This window comes from Schistocerca serialis, chromosome 6 (genome assembly GCF_023864345.2).
Source record: "Schistocerca serialis cubense isolate TAMUIC-IGC-003099 chromosome 6, iqSchSeri2.2, whole genome shotgun sequence".
NCBI classification, from domain to species: Eukaryota; Metazoa; Arthropoda; class Insecta; order Orthoptera; family Acrididae; genus Schistocerca; species Schistocerca serialis.
Window position 1 is genome coordinate 749,111,129 of NC_064643.1, and position 17,971 is coordinate 749,129,099.

General features: G+C 44.3%; 1 protein-coding gene and 1 pseudogene across 2 annotated transcripts in view; both read left to right on the forward strand.

Annotated features, from left to right (window-relative positions):
- LOC126484479 (uncharacterized) overlaps positions 1 to 17,971 on the forward strand; it is a 451,324-nt gene that overhangs the window by 323,767 nt on the left and 109,586 nt on the right. The gene's annotated exons all lie outside the window — the stretch shown is intronic.
- On the forward strand, positions 10,000 to 10,117 carry LOC126485192 (5S ribosomal RNA; annotated as a pseudogene).

Sequence of the window (17,971 nt, forward strand, 5' to 3'; positions counted from 1 at the left end):
GTTCAGCAGAGGTCACAGAAGTACTGCACTGAGCATGCAGCTTTCTCCATTTTGCATTAGTGTGCCCCGTAACGAAACTTCTCGATAAATGAAATCCGTGTGTCGGATCGAGTTCGAATCTGCGCTTTAGAACTGGGTTTTCCGCTTTGGCAAACGTCTAGGTTTGAGCTCGCCTCCGGCTTTCAAATGTGTTCAGCCAGCAGTTAAAAATGCGGTCCTCCTTCGAATTGCAGAAATTGTTTAACTCTGTGAATTTGAGGGAAACAAAAACAGCGACTTGCTTAGTGTCAGAATTGCCAATGACGCACGAAGTGAAACAATTCGCCCCTCTACGAAGAAAGAATATACAGGAATCAAGGAAGATAACAGAAGTAGAATGGGACCAGCAAATAAAACTTTGTGCAATAAAAGAGCAGGTGATCAGACACGATGCTTACGTACGTGTCACTTGTCAGAGTCGTGTCTAGAAGTCCCATATCACTCCAACTGCACACGCCCCACACCATTATAGAACCTCTGCCATCTTGAACAGTCCTCTGTTGGCATGCAGGGTATGTGGATTCATGAGGTTCTCGCCATAACCGCGCACGCCCATCCGCTCGATACAATTTTAAATGAGACTAGTCCGACCAGGCAACATGTTTCCAGTCATCAACAGCCCAATGTCTGTGTTGACGGGACCAGGTGAGGCGAAAATCTTTCTGTCGTGCAGTCATCGAGGGTATACGAGTTGGCCTTCGGCTCCGGAAAGCCCATATCGATTATATCGTTGAATGGTTCGCACGTTGACACTTGTCGATGGCCCAGCATCGAAATCTGCAGCAATTTGAGGAAGGGTTGCGTTTCTGTCACGCTGAACGATTCTCTTCAGTCGTCGTCGGTCCAATTCTTGCAGGATCTTTTTCTGGCCGCAGTGATGTCGGAGATTTGATGTTTTACCGGATTCACTATATCCACGGTACACTCGTGAAATGGTCCTACGGAAAAAAAACCCACTTCATCGCTACCTCGGAGATGCTGTGTGCCATCGCTCGAGCGCCGACTGTAACACTAAGTTGAAATTCACTTAAATCTTGATAAACTGCCATTGTAGCAGCAGTAACCGATCTAACAACTGCGCCAGACAGTTGTTGTCATATTAGGGCATTGCCGACCGCAGCGCCGTATTCTGTCTGTTTACATATCTCTGTACTTGGATACACATGCCTATACTACGAGTAGTTTCTTTGGAGCTTCAGTGTATATCCGACCATGTATGGTAAAACAGTAAACACAAATAACAATAACGCAATGAATTGCCGTTTCACCTGTCGTACATAATTACCATTCTAACCATTTACAAACCGTCGATCGTATGTACTTTTACGAAGTTACGTAGACATCCGATCATGTCTTACAGATGTTCCTCTCTTTTTCTCAGGCATTGTATATTTCTAACCTACTTCCCGCTAATGGCAAAGTGATTCTTCTAAAATGGTCGCTACTAGTTTTCTGTGCTTTATTCTTATATCTCACTTTATGCGTCGACTTTGGTGAGTTCTATATCGAAAGGACGTTAACCCTTAAACTTCTTTCGACCGTTCGGAGTCCCAACACCCGCTGCTTATGACAGGCCGAAGACAATTCTGTCGACATTCCCTCCCAAACTCTGGATATGAAAACATCTTAACTTAGAACAGCTAACTTTAGGCTGTATAGTCACACACGAAAGCCCGCAGCAGAACTGCCGCAGATTTTAAATAAACCGTCGCTGCACACATAACTTGGTCGAACTCGGCGTTTCTGTTTGTGGAATCAGCTGACTCCCATTAAACAGCAGGCTCGGTGAATCAGCAAGACCGTAGATCAAAGAGAAACAGAGAGAAAAACAATCAAAGACAGTCCAAGAATACTTGAATTTAACGAGCTGATTATTGCGTAGTTGAATTTACACCTCCGTCACTGCTGAATATGATGTAAGTATAACAAATTTGAGGATTTTGCCACCAGGTTTGGAAACTGCTACTGCCCATAACGTAAGAGCATGGAGGTAATAATTCATTTTTTCTTACAATAACTTATTCTGTGTATGTATTTAATTTCAACGATGCAGTCCTATGTTGGTTAGGAATTCAGTGGCTATTCACTATTCTCGCTGTCCAGCTTACAACCTTTTTCTGCGTTGTCTCTCCAAATATGTTCTTCGGGCAGATTTTTCTTGACTTCAGAGAATTGTCCCTCTCTCCCACAACCACTTTCATAAAGAACATGAGCCGGCCGGAGTGGCCGAGCGGTTCTACGCGCTTCAGTCTGGAACCGCGCTACCGCTACGGTCACAGGTTCGAATCCTGCCTCGGGCATGGATGTGTGTGGTTAGTTAGGTTTAAGTAGTTCTAAGTTCTACGGAACTGATGACCTCAGATATTAAGTCCCATAGTGCTCAGAGCCATTTGAACTATAAAGAACATTTTGTTTTGCAGTGAACACAGGTCTGTTGTGGGGTGATCACTCTGCTGTAGAAATAATTCAGAAGCTAAGATCTTGTCTTTTGAATTATTTCTAGAACATTTTGTGTTATATTTCCACTGATAAGGTCTCGTTTGTTTTTGTAGCTCAAATTTAGATTGCCACATCCTTATTTTTCACAATCGAATTTTTCTCTCCACCCTCGACATCCCCCATGCCTCTCTCTGAATTAATATCAGTATCTTGTTTTCATTTATTTGAAGAATTTCGTAACTGAGCATCCTCTTTCTAATTCTTGGATTGTCATCCAGATTACTCCTCTATTCGTTCATCGTCCATTAACGCCCAAGTCACGTGTAACGCCCATCCTACTTCTTCGTATACTATCCATTCTTTGTTTTCTATTTAAAAAATAATGTAGATAGGACCCTGATTCACGCCATTTCCAAAAATCTTCTATCGTTTTTTTTATTTTATTTGCCGTAGTCCCAACGACAGTTTTAATGATATTCAGCAAGTGAAAAGGAGCCGGTAATCAGTTATCGTCAATGTTCATAATATTTTGGTCATACTCGTCCTGGAAAGCAATTATATAGCTTTCCTCTTCTTTTCCGAAATGTCGGCGAAAAGAATTACCTTACAGTAAACGTCTTTTTTGTAACAAAAGGCTAGTCTTTTTTGTAACAAAAGGCTAAAACCCGTCGAGGCGCTGTAGAGATGCTTCCTAAGAGATTAAAATTACATTAGAATACATTCTTTCTTGTGCCTTATCGAGCAGCTAACTAAATTAGATGTAGGAACTCACCAGATGACGCGTTAATCATCAGGCGACTGATTTGGCCGCCACATAAAACCCAGGTGAAATAACAAAGAAAACTACTTTCAGCGAGAAGTTACTTTCAACGAGAGTGCCCATAAATATCTGGAGCAACGGACAACTGCAGCCTGGAACAAGTTGAGACTTAAAACGAAAAACATATATCTCGAGGCAGACATTACTGCGAACTGTCTCCCCGGCAAACAATGCATTGTCCTGCAGATAAGAGTGTCCCATTGTTTCCGGGCGACTTAACAATACGAATACATGTTAAAACTATTTATAGGGTAGTATATTGCGGTCAAGCCGTAAAAATCTCAGCGTCGTGATTACAAAATTGCACTAACATGAGGTTAGCGTCTCCGAGTAAAAGGTAATGTATACTTGTAGATCAAGCACGATCTGGTCAAAGTTTATAACAGTACATTAGCGAAGGCGCTGACTTACGATCAGTTCTTATCAACTGTGGTGTATTTAGTTGAGTACAAAATGCTAATGAGAATTATTTTGCAGTTGAAACAATAGCCAGTACTAGGATCGTAATTTTCTGCCTTGCTGGTTAAAACAGAAATAAAGAATTTAATCACTGTTACTTCTTACTGTCAATGCGGTGCTTTTTTACCCCCTATATCCTAGAGAATATAATGAAATACCTCCACAGAGAGTCTAAACTGCACGAATACGCCATATCGAATGGCCCGAAGCTCATCAATATAATTCTGAAACACGAAAAGTTTTCTTAAATATTTGACTAGATCAATGTAACAACAAACGCAAGTGAATAGGGTAGTTGGTGCGAAATGAACTATCAAATAAAATACCGTAACACTTCGATCTTAACATCTGTTCCTCAGATCTTGTGTACAGATACCCACATCATCCCACGTAGGCACAGATAAGATATAAAAGTAATTTTCATTTGATGGACGAATTACAACAACCTGCTATTTTTTGCCCTTCCATTTGCCACAACACCTTTTGACATACAGCTTCCTTATGTAATTATGCAGTACTTACTGTAGCTGTTCTTCCCCTTTTATCTGCACATTGCGGGCTACTATGAGCCATATAGTGCGGCAGAGTAGTATTCGCCATGTGGGTCTTACACACTTCTTATGACGGCATGAAGTCATTACACTTTGTTTCATAATTTTAAATAATGTTATTGGGAAACAGCTATCTTTCAGTTAAGAAACATTAATAAAAAACAGTGTCGGTGGCTCAGTCATTTATTAAACCTATGAACGGTTTCGGGCTCTAGTAGTAGGCCACCTTCAGATAATACAATATCTGTCTGACGATGAAGACTGTTTTGCTTTATCTGAAGATGGTCTGCTACTAGAGGTTGAAACGGTCATATTTTTAATAAATGACTGTGCGATTGAGACTGTTTTTTATTAATTTCTAATTTTCTTTTATGGGCGGAAATTACATCTGACTTCAGACAGGAAGAGGATACCGAAAGGCTACTTCGTAGCTTTGTCACGTCATTGTGCCTACCGCGAGGAGGTGCTTGCTTGTCCATGGTGCTACTATTCCTCAGTGTCAACCCTGTTTTTATGCAAATACGAACGGCCGCAGCGCTACGTTTCACTACAAAGTTTATTTCATCCAACGCCCACTCATAGAAATTGTATAGTGACTACACCGAATGAGACAGACTAGTCATTATTAATAGTCCACAAATGTTTCTTTGCAAATGTCTGCGTCAAAGCATTTTAGGAGTCAACTTTTGAGGCCCCTACCAGTCAGCTTTGAGTCAGATAAGTCAGTTAGCCTACTTTCAAACTCGAGAAGAAGCGATCCTAATGTTTGAACTGTGATTACATCAATGTATCCGAACATACAATACTTTTTTTTTAATAAATTAAAAGTCTGGGGTGCATCGAATGTGGAAACAGCGTTATTGGTACTGCGAGTGCTCCAAGAACGATGTAATTTCCAGAAATGCAGTCAAACGCCAATCTGTTAAGGAGAAAGAAACGTGGACACCAAGCGAAACAAAGGTAATAATTTCGTAATAATGACGACTAAACGAATTTTTGGTTGTGATAATACAGCGATACTACTCATATTACGTATATACAGCTGTGAGGCAGCTGACTGAAGAACTTCACAGCACCAGGACGGAAAACGTTAATAAGGCTATGCAAATATTTATATTTTAACGTGGAAATTGGAAGGAGATATCAAGTAAAGGGCGGCATTGTCCGATTTGCAGTACTGAAAACAGAAGATAAGTGCAAAATGGTTCAAATGGCTCTGGGCACTATGAGACTTAACATCTGAGGTCATCAGTCCCCTAGAACTTAGAACCACTTAAACCTAACTAACCTAAGGACATCACACACATCCAAGCCCGAGGCAGGATTCGAACCTGCGACCATAGCAGCAGCGCGGTTCCCGACTGAAGCGCCTAGGACTGCTCGGTCACAAAGGGCCGGTAGATAAGTGCAAAGTTTTCGTGCATTTGACAAGTAATTTTGGATTTAAACATAGCATTATAAACAGTTATGGGCAGTTCAAACAGCCCATCCACAGGCTGTTATTGTCATTATGATGCCACTTTGCATTCCTTCGTGATAAGTCCTCCGATATTTCAGTATACGGCATTGGCTGGATTTAGATGACGATGTTTTAAATAGACTGAGTTTTGAAGCAGCGTTTTGCAGCGTAATTTGAGTTAAATGATGTTTTCCATTTCTCTATTATCTGAGCACAGTCAAAGGAGATGGATTACATCCGGTTGCTTCCATTATTTCCTTTAAATCTACAGTTGTTTCCATAGCGACGCACAGGCAATGTAATTTTGATTGTCTTCAGGCGATTAACTTGACTCGGAGCTACATAATGAATGAAAGGAAAACGGTGAAAGCTTTTATTTAACCCGCCAGCAGAATCACAAAATAAACGGCTTCTCCCAAGAGACATGAACAGTACTCAGAGACATGAAAGGCACGACCATTCGAAGCGAAAATTCTGGTAAATACAGGCTCTAAAGTGCATACCTAATAGGCTAAGAACACTTGTTCATCTTCACTACTGTGAAATACATTTCTACTGAACAAGCGTTCATAGCTCTTAATTTATGCATTTTAGGGCCCACGTTTTCTGTAGTTTTTTTTTTTTTTTTTTTTTTTTTTTTTTTTTTTTTTTTTTTTTTTCCTTCGTATGATCGTATCACATCGCTAAACATTGACCATTCCTGTTGGGACCCCATATATTGAGAGCTCTTCACTGTCTTCATCCAAGGCTGTGCGATGAAGTGAAAAAGTAGCAACGACACTTGATATGCACCCTTTTTCGCAAAGCGTTCAGGGTAAACATAATAAAAGGCCTTGCCCATTGCAAGAGCGTTGATATTGAATGCCTACATCGAAAGTTTCCACGTAAAAAATGTCATTATTTGCTATATTTCATAGGAACGCATCTTTTGCAAATTCAATGCTAATGGTAATTCTCTTTTTGTTTTTTCCTTTTCACCAATGTACTGGGGGCAAGGACTGCATAAGACCTCTGTTCACTCCGCCCTTTCGATAACTGACGAGTCCGCACTGACTTGCTTGCTTCTTTCTCCTTAAAAGGCCGGCCGCGGTGGTCTTGCGGTTCTAGGCGCTGCAGTCCGGAACCGTGGGACTGCTACGGTCGCAGGTTCGAATCCTGCGTTGGGCATGGGTGTGTGTGATGTCCTTAGGTAAGTTAGGTTTAAGTAGTTCTAAGTTCTAGGGGACTGATGACCTAAGATGTTAAGTCCCATAGTCCTCAGAGCCATTTGAACCATTTTTTTCTCCTTAAAAATTGATTTACCAGATTATTTTCCTTTACAACAAAACTTTGAATGCTAATACACTACTGGCCATTAAAAGTGCTACACCATGAAGAGGTGCAGATGATAAACGGGTATTCATTGGACAAATATATTACACCAGAACTGACATGTGACTACATTTTCACGCAATTTGGGTGCATAGATCCTGAGAAATCAGTACCCAGAACAACCACCTCTGGCCGTAATAACGGCCTTGATACGCCTGGGCATTGAGTCAAACAGGGCTTGGATGGCGTGTACAGGTACAGTTGCCCATGCAACTTCAACACGGTACCACAGTTCATCAAGAGTAGTGACTGGCGTATTGTGACGAGCCAGTTGCTCGGCCACCATTGACCAGACGTTTTCAGTCGGTGAGAGCTCTGGAGAATGTGCTGGCCAAGGCAGCAGTCGAACATCTGCTGTATCCAGAAACGAGCGTACAGGACCTGCAACATGCGGTCGTGCATTATCCTGCTGAAATGTAGGGTTTCGCAGGGATCGAATGAAGGGTAGAGCCATAGGTCGTAAGACATCTGAAATGTAACGTCTACTGTTCAAATTGCCGTCAGTCCGAGCAAGAGGTGACCCACACGTGTAACCAATGGCACCCCATATCATAACGCCGAGTGACACTCCAGTATGGCGATGACGAATACACGCTTCCAATGTGCGTTCACCGCGATGTCGCCAAACACGGATGCGACCATCATGATACTGTAAACAGAGCCTGGATTCATCCGAAAAAATGACGTTTTGCCATTCTTACACGCAGGTTCGTCGTTGAGTACACCATATTAGGCGCTCCTGTCTGTGATGCAGCGTCAAGGGTAACCGCAGCCGTGGTATGCGAGCTGATAGTCCGTGCTGCTGCAAACGTCGTCGAGCTGTTCGTGCAGATGGTTGTTGTCTTGCAAACGTCCCCACCTGTTGACTCAGGGATCGAGACGTGGCTGCACGATCCGTTACAGCCATGCAGATAAGATGCCTTTCATCTCGACTGCTAGTGGTACGAGGCCGTTGGGATCCAGCACGGCGTTCCGTATTACCCTCCTGAACCCACCGATTCCATATTCTGCTAACAGTCATTGGATCTCGACCAACGCGAGCAGTGTCGTGATATGATAAACCGCAATCGCGATAGTATACAATCCGACCTTTCTTCAAAGTCGGAAACGTGATGGTACGCATTTCTTCTCCTTACACGAGGCATCACAACAACGTTTCACTAGGCAACGCCGGCCAACTGCTGTTTGTGTATGAGAAATCGGTTGGAAAGCTTCCTCATGTCAACACGTTGTAGGTGTCGCCACCGGCGCCAACCTTGTTTGAATGCTCTGAAAAGCTAATCATTTGCATATCACAGCATCTTCTTCCTGTCGGTTAAATTTCGCGTCTGTAGCACGTGATCTTCGTGGGGTAGCAATTTTAATGGCCAGTAGTGTATGTACTGGTGACAATTTACTGTCTGTGGAACAGTAGGTACAAAGTTTGGCGTTTTCGTTATTGTAGCTAAACCGCTGTACGTGGCGACTTGTTGAAACCCTTATGTGCCCGTCGTACGACAGCGGTGTCGTTCGCCAGAGGGACCGAGTACCTGTTAGGTTGTATGCTAGTGGCCGTAGACGGCTCGTTGACCGCTGCAGCGGACGTGCACCTCCCTCCGAAGACCTTGTCGCCCGTTAATTTTCTGCTCACCTCCGTCGCTGTCTCTCCCGTCAGACCTTCTGTTTTGTTGGGTTTCCGTGAAATGGTCCTCGGCAGACCGCTGCCGGGCGCAGCTAAACGCAAAAGAAGAAAATAGCCGTAGCAATGGCTGCGGCGCCCATCGCTTCGCCTAACCGCTGCCGTTACACCCGGCTGGGTCAGGCGACACGGCTTCAGACGCCACTTAACACTTCACTTGCGAACGAAAAAACAGGCACGGTGATCGTCCTGTTCGTTTAGATTACACCCGCATTTGCTTAACCAACTTGATTGAATCGTGAAATATTTTCTTACGTACGAACCGATGTCATTTTTTTACGTGCGGCTTCTGCGCCTCTTTGGGGTGGGGTCAACAAACTGTAGCGAAGTTATAGAAAATTATAGCTTTGTTGAAACTTCCTGGCAGATTAAAACTGTGTGCCGGACCGAGACTCGAACTCGGGACCTTTGTCTTTTCCGGGAAAGTGCTCTATCGACTTGCCCGCAAAAGCCAAAATTCCCGACTTCGAGTCTCGGTCCGGCACACAGCTTTAATCTGCCAGGGCCGGCCGGAGTGGCCGAGCGGGTCTAGGCGCTACAGTCTGGAACCGCGCCATCGCTACGGTCGCAGGTTCGAATCCTGCCTCGGGCATGGATATGTGTGATGTCCTTAAGTTAGTTAGGTTTAAGTAGTTCTAAGTTCTAGGGGACTAATGACCTCAGATGTTAAGTCCCATACTGCTCAGAGCCATTTGAACCAACCATTTAATCTGCCAGGAAGTTTCATATCAGGGCACACTCCGCTGCAAAGTGAAAATCTTCACTCTATACCTTTGTTGTTTTGAGTGGCAAAGTCGGGTTTTCTGCTGTCCATAGCTGTTGATGAAACAATTCACTTCAGTGTTTGAATTTCGCAGAATAATAAAAGGAACAAACTGAACCACGAACAAGTTATCGCATTCTCTAAGCGTAACTGTATACTTACTTATTGCGTTGTGGCATAAACGTGAAGGTACGAAATTGTATCAGCCACATACGTATTGCGGAGAACCTCTAGCCTTCGTTGTGGTTTAATCGACAGTTTTCGAGCATATCCCCGTTCGTGGCGTTGTTTTCCATCTTGTAAGCTAGTGTGATTGAGCAGGTGATCATGGATGATATTCCGAGAGAGTGAGAGCGATTTTATCTCAGTTTGCCTTTTAGTTCTTCCTACTGCATTTTGTACGTTTTAACGACATTCGAGGGCAACGGCCTTGCTGCAGCGGATACACCGGTTCCCGTGAGATCACCGAAGTTAAGCGCTGTCGGGCGTGGTCGGCACTTGGATGGGTGACCATCCAGTCCGCCATGCGCTGTTGCTATTTTTCGGGGTGCACTCAGTCACGTGAAGCCAATTGAGGAACTACTCGACCGAATAGTTGCGGCTTCGGTCAAGAATACCATCGTAACGCCCGGGAGAGCGGTGTGCTGACCCCACGCCCCCCACTATCAGCATCCTCCACGGAGGATGACACGGCGGTCGGATGGTGCCGGAAGGCCACTCGTGGCCTGAAGACGGAGTGCTTTAACGACATTCGATTCGCTTGATCTTCGCGCGGGACTTGATAGCCCGCAAACACACAGCAGTCGTTAACTAATGCGCCACCTTGTAAGATTTATTCCATCCGGAATGTTCAAGTGGCGAATGGAGGTTCGCTCTGTCGTATGCCGAACAGTGACCCGCCAAGTACAGGTGTTGACGTGGGAGTATCGCCAAACGCGGAAGGGAACGATGAACTCGGGGCGGCAGGTGGTGGGTAGCCCTGGGAAAAGTACGCAGCCGACTCTCCTTGTTCCCGGGGGCAGAGCCCCACCTGCCGGACTGGCACGCTAGCCCGGACAAGCGACGCCCTAATTGCGCATGCGCACCACGGCTCGGCCTTCCTCGCCAGCCAGCTGGCCGGGGGCTCGCCTTCACAAGGACGGCGCAGTGCTGGGCGTTTGCTGTACAGTGCACCGGAGGGCGCCCCATGCTTCCAGGCATTCTGCACTGGACTGTTGTATCGGACACTTTAACAAGAATGTACGCGCCTCGTGGTCTTGCGGTAGCGTTCTCGCTTCACGCGGTCCCGGGTTCTATTCCCGGCGGGGTCAGGGATTTTCTCTGCCTCGAGATGACTGGGTGTTGTGTGTCTTTCATCATCATTTCATCCTCATTTACTCGCAAGTCGCCGTAGTGGCGTTAAAGAACTTCTGGAGCGGCGGCCGAACCGCCCCCCCCGAGGGGTCTCCCGGCCACCAATGCCATACGCTCATTATTATTAAGGGGGGTAGGGCGTCAAACGGGCCGACTTGGAGCAGGAGAGGCATCACAGGACATTTTAATTTCCGCTGTCTATACTTTTACAAATAAATTTATAAAACTTTGTCAGCATCACCAGGAAGGATTCAGGATTCCCACTCAGTGCAGTGGAAGATCGAAAACACAACAAAATAATTTTTTTTTACGTGTGAAATTTCATCATTCTTTCACTTACTAATGGCTGCATTTGTTGCTATAGGTACACTTTTCTTCATAAGTTAGAGAGATTCCTCCATGAATTTTGCACAGTATACAAACCATACTTATAGGTGTATGAAACTCTAGAATTTCTTTAATTTATGAAAAAAACGAATGAGCTGCTATATTTTAAACTTCATGTTTAGAAAAAACACAAATTTTCTAGTTAATTACCTCAATTTTTACCACAATTTTTAATAGATTTGTAAAATTCTAGAGTTTCCTACACCTTTGAGTATGATTTGTATGCTGTGAAAAATTCATAGGAGAATCTCTCTTACTTATGAAGAAAAGTGTACCTATCGCAACAAATGCTGCCATTAGTAAGTGAAAAAAATGATGAAATTTCACATGTAAAAAAAAATTTATTTTGTTATGTTTTCGAACTTCCGCTGCTGTGAGTGTAAATTCTCAATCCTTCCTGGTCATGCTGACAAAGTTTTATGAATTTATTTGTAAAAGTATAGACAGTGGAAATTAAAATTTCCTGTGATGCTTCCCCTGCTCCATGTCGGCCCGTTTAACGTCCTACCCCCCCCCCCCTCCCCCCCCCCTTAAGAATAAAGCGATGTCCTCGTATAAGACAGCAAATGCTCCTACGCTTTATCGAATGGGCCGAGAGCTCTAAAAATGTGTCTCGTCACGATGTGGTTGGTTGGTTGATTTGGGGGAGGAGACCAAACAGCGAGGTCATCGGTCTCTTCGGATTAGGGAAGGGAGGGGAAGGAAGTCGGCCACGCCCTTTCAAAGGAACCCTCCCGGCATTTGCCTCAAGAGATTTAGGGAAAACACGGAAAACCTACATCAAGATGACCGGAGGCGTTTTTGAACCGTCGTCCTCTCGAATGCGACTACAGTCATGGTGTGGAGCACTTTTTCTTCTGTCGGAGTGTTTCTGGTGTTTTATTTGTTTCGCCTCAGAAACGAAACACTTTCCAAAATCCAAGAGAAAACAGTACTTATCTAACAGATACTAACTTTTATTTTCGCAGACAATAAAGTTTATTTTTATATGCTAAGATGGTATCTGTTCTTTCGAACATGTCCGAAAGGACAGATACCATCTTAGTATATATATAGTTAAGGCTCACCGGCCACGTGACCATCCTCTTCTTCAGTGCGAATGCACAAACAGTGCCCGAACTCTTACGGGAATCGGCGGTAAAGCCGCGAGTAATGAGTATAATGGGCGGGGGCACTACGAATGTAGTGCGGGACAATACGTTGAGAATGTGGGTTTCGCGGGAGGCGTACCAGAGATAAATCCCTGCAGTCGCGCTATCCTCTGTGTCCTCGGTGGCTCAGATGGACAGCCGGGACGGTAGCTCAACGTGTTCGGTCAGAGGGTTAGCTCCCTCTGTAATAAAAAAAAAACTGAGTTAATCGATCAACAACGAACTTAAACGGATGTCTTTCGACGTCCGCCCCGAGCAGACACAACGAACGACAGTGAACAAAATGAGATTAAAAAAAATGTTAAAAAAAAGATGGATAGAGCGACTGCCATGTAAGCAGGATATTCCGGGTTCGAGTCCCGGTCGGGGCACACATTTTCATCTGTCCCCGTTGACGTATGTCAACGCCTGTAAGCAGCTAAGGGTGTTCATTTCATTGTAAAGTTTATTTTTCATTCTTTTTTTTTCCCACTGTGCTACTGTGGCCGAGTTAATGTCTTTGCCAGTCGCTCGCTGTAGCGATAAGCGTTAATAAAGTTCAAGATACAATTGTACTACATTAAACAGAAAGTGGCGTTTGTAGAGCGCAAACATTATGATGGAGAATGGAAATGAGCGTTTGGCGTCATTGGCCGGGAGGCCCCTTGCGGGGCAGGTCCGGCCGCCTTGGTGCAGGTCTTTTTACATTCGACGCCACATTGGGCGACCTGCGCGCCGGATGGGGATGAAATGATGATGAAGACAACACAACACCCAGTCCCTGAGCGGAGGAAAATCTCCAACCGAGCCGGGAATCCAACCCGGGCCCGTAGCACGGCAATCCGTCACGCTGACCACTCAGCTATCGAGGCGGACGCAAACATTATGATAATATGAAAACGGCTTAATTTTTTTACAGTAATATTCTGTCAGTGTTACTGCAGTATCCCTCAATAATGTAGGTCCATCAAGCTGCACTGCACAAGATTTTGAAGGCAGTTTAAAATGTGACACTGACATTTTCCCCATTCACAGGGACCCATACCCTGTAATATAAAAAAAACTGACTAAATCCTCTTCGTATCTATCTGACCACTCATTGTATAAAGAGATTTCTAGGCAGCTCAGGCATACTGATATCTTGGAACAATTATTACAGCAGGATTCATCCACTTTATCATGTTGCCCAAAGTTACTTTCCATTTGTACGTGCGAGCCCTTTTGTTTTTTCTCTTCACTAAGTGATCAATAACTGTATTGTGGCGTGTGACATATGGCACATGTACCTTTCGCAGATTTTCAGCTGAGCTACTTCTTTACGGAACACGGTCAAAGCTTCGACTCTGCGCTGCGTGTATGTTTCCGACATTACGAAAGGTGAGCGTGGTTTCGTATTGGCCTGGAGCACAACTGGCACTTGACGTGCCGTATATAACGGCCGCTGATGGCTATGAAACTGTGGAATGTAAGCGGATGATTTGCTGTAATCGGAGACAAAGCAGCGTACAGAGAAGGACGTCAGGATATTGAGAAAAGCATAACGTCGAACTAAAACTCCAGACGAAAGGATGTCAGATTTTTTTTCATCACATGCCTTGACACCATAACCACTAATGTAACACTATTAAATAAAAACGGTTTCAATGAAAAATGTTCGGGAAAGTCTTCAAGAGAATGTGACAACGTAAATACTGTAAGTTAAGAGTCTATCGTCTATTAAGATAACGCATCAACATCAGTATTCTGTAATGTCGGAAATCAAATGGTTCAAATGGCTCTAAGAACTATGGTACTGAACATCTGACGTCATCAGTCCCCTACACTTAGAACTACTTAAACCTAACCAACCTTAGAACATCACACACATTCATACCCGAGGCAGGATTCGAACCTGCGACCGTAGCAGCAGCGCGGTTCTGGACTGAAGCGCCTAGAACCACTCGTCCACAGCGGCCGGCCGGAAATAACTGCGCAGTACATTTTTTTAACAGTCAACTGCCTATACACATAATAAAAAAAAACTGTATATGTCGCTCGCTCGGCAGTGTTGGCTGGGATACCCCACGGGGAGGGATCAGCTGCCGATCGGAAACCGTGTTCTTCTTCAGCGCACAGTGGTCCCTTTCCTATATGAGTGTTGTGTCGTATGAGTATTTGTGGGCCGGCCGTGGTGGCCGAGCGGTTCTAGGCGCTTCAGTCTGGAACCGCGCGACCGCTACGGTCGCAGGTTCGAATCCTGCCTCGAGCATGGATGTGTGTGATGTCCTTCGGTTAGTTAGGTTTAAGTAGTTCTAAGTTCTAGGGGACTGATGACCTCAGATGTTAAGTCCCAAAGTGCTCAGAGCCATTTGAGTATTTGTGGAGTGTAGGTGAGTCTAATGGATGCGTTATGTTTGCGTTGGTTGATGAAGACGAGAGAAAGGAGAGGTTGAACGCCGATGCCGACACTTAACGTACTCTCCTCGAATAGCACCAAGGGGGTTGCCCAGCTTAAGGTCCCCACACCATGGACGGATCACCACAAACGATGTCACATGCCTTCACTTCATGAGACACTGCGGAGAGGTCTGGAATTTAATCCACGACCCTGGCGCAAAGACTAGTGATCAGGAACATTATCCTCCCCTTGCCGGCCAAGTACAGTCAGTGGATACCAGGATTCGAACCGCCTTACTTCCGAGTCGAGCGCCACTGTGCAGACATATGTTAACTGCCTCGGCTGTGGAGGCACGTGATACACACACTTACTCATACCTATTGTAATTACTTTGATTTTTCCGTTTGGGTACTTAAATTTTAGGCTATGTAATTTTCGAAAAATACCAAAGGAAACTTACTGGAAGATGATCCATAACAAGGAACAAAATTCTCTGGTTCAAATGGCTCTGAGCACTATGGGACTCAACTGCTGAAGTCATTAGTCCCCTAGAACTTAGAACTAGTTAAACCTAACTAACCTAAGGACATCACACACATCCATGCCCGAGGCAGGATTCGAACCTGCGACCGTAGCGGTTGCGCGGTTCCAGACTGCAGCGCCAGAACCGCGCGGCCACTTCGGCCGGCAAAAATTCTCTGGTATCGAGTGCAAGCTCTTGTCAAAATGGCTGATATTCATGCACTTCTTGCAAATACGAGCAAATATGATCAATATTTTTATGCATTTGTTATCTTTGCAAAAAACTATTCCCAAAAATCCTGAAGTTCGTCTTGGGAATAACGTGCCTTGACGTCTATCTGAGAGCCATACCATTTAATACTGACGAATTTTACAGCTAGTTCATATCAAAATGTTGAAGAGTTAATGATTCTGATGACACATTTCCTGGTGAGAGACCGGAATATTCTCTTAACACATCAACAGGACAGAGATTTTCCTTTCTTGGAATAAATGTAAGTTCATTAGCAAGAAACTTCTGCGAAGTACACCAAGAAGGACAATTACTTGAAACTCATGTTATCCTGTTCCATTTTGGATGTCAGAAGGAAACAGGGAAATTGTAGAAAACAACAGAATCGCTGTTTCACGGTTTTTCCACGAGCAGTAATCCAACAATTCCTTCCCCAGTGCAGAACACGTTGCTACAAATTACTGGTTCAAATGGTTCAAATGGCTCTGAGCACTATGCGACTTAACTTCTGAGGTCATCAGTCGCCTAGAACTTAGAACTAATTAAACCTAACTAACCTAAAGACATCACACACATCCGTGCCCGAGGCAGGATTCGAACCTGCGACCGTAGCGATCACGCGGTTCCAGACTGAAGCGCCTAGAACCGCACGGCCACACCGGCCGGCCACAAATTACTGCTGAAATCACACATGGAAATGTTAGAAATAACAGTAGGCGATAAAATCAATATCAAGGGAGACAGTGCGGTAACAGACTGTTGGTGGATACTATGTCGCGAGGAAACATTTTTACCTCAGCTATTATTACGCTAACATACAGATATTCCGTTATTAAATTACTTCTTCAAATTTCTGGTTTCCTGACGAACACCTACTGAGCCCCCTCCATATCGTCTTTTATATATAGCATAATTTTTTTTTTCTCTGGCTACACACGCCGCTACTTGTTCCTTACGGACACGTATCACTAATGAAATGCATTATAGCCATTCAGCAAAGTATTCTGTGAGTTGTATGTTATCATAACAATATTTAAGACTAAACAGTCGTATAAATCTTCGTCATCTGCCTCATTTAATATACAACGCGAGACAAATCGTAATTTCGCCAGTCGTATTATTATATTATTATCCGCCGAGCGCCAGTTCATAGTCGGACCAGGCAATTACATGTTCTCCACTGCAGTAATTTCTCACTCGCTTCTCCTCGGGAATGAAAATTATATGTTCGCCTTCTGCGGGTGCGTTGAAGTCTCCGCGAGCACCTCGCCTGACGTATAGTAATTAAGAATGAGTTTGGTTTTGAACATCACATTGTTTTACCAAGAACGGTTCTATTGGACGTAGTATGCCTTTAACTTCCTCCGAACTTAATTATCAGCCAGGAAATACAGTTCAACTGAACTTCGAATCACAGTGCAAAACGGCATTTTTTCACATTAGCAAGTCATTGCCAGAAGTAAAAGAAATTATAAGCAACAGAAAAAAATCCTGTGACCGAATGAGTATTTAACTCCGGACGTTTTTAATTTTTATCCTGAACCTTAACCACCGATTTACCTGTTCTTAACATACAGGATGAACCAATATTCTTCCACTCGGACGCCACAGAGCGAGTCTCTACATACTAAATCTGTAATGTCCTTCTACTTTCACCATTGGCATACATTTTACGGCATTCTTGGCAGCTAACTGGACTACGGAAAACGTTGTAAAGCAACTAGCAGAATGTCCGCGGCGGTCGATTCCCACCGTGTCTGCGGATTACGCTTTCAGGGCGGAAAATCGTTACCTTCGCTGTCGCAGTATCCGCCGCAGCCCGTGTCGTAACATCGCACAGTGCCTGCGGGGGCTCCCAGACGCCCAGGGGGGCTCCGAATCTGGAACTCCGCTACGGGGCACGTCCGCTGTACCGCAACCTCGCGACACGCCGATCCCACGCCGAAGCTTATTGCTAGCTGCGGGCACCCACTCGCCGTTAGAAAGTAATAATCACTTCCACATATTTTTGTAGACCGCAGTGACGTAACACTAGCTGGGAGTCTGCACAAAACTTCACTTTCGGATTCAGACTGGTTGACGTCTCGTGTAATGTGGCATCGTAGCTTAGTGGCAGCGTAGCGCCTTTCAAAAGTATTTTCTTGACTAGATGCGTGCATCGTAGTCTCATATTCAATATGGAAGATAATAGATATTGACTATATTATTGAAAAAGTGAAGGAAGATAATAGGTATTGACTGTATTATTTAAAAAGTGAAATAAATAAATAACAGAACGAACATCCACTAGATCCCAAAGGGTGATGTCAAATTGATTCCACATTTTTAGATTTCCGGAAGGTTTTTGATACCGTTCCTCACATTCGACTTCTAATCAAACTGCTTGCTTAC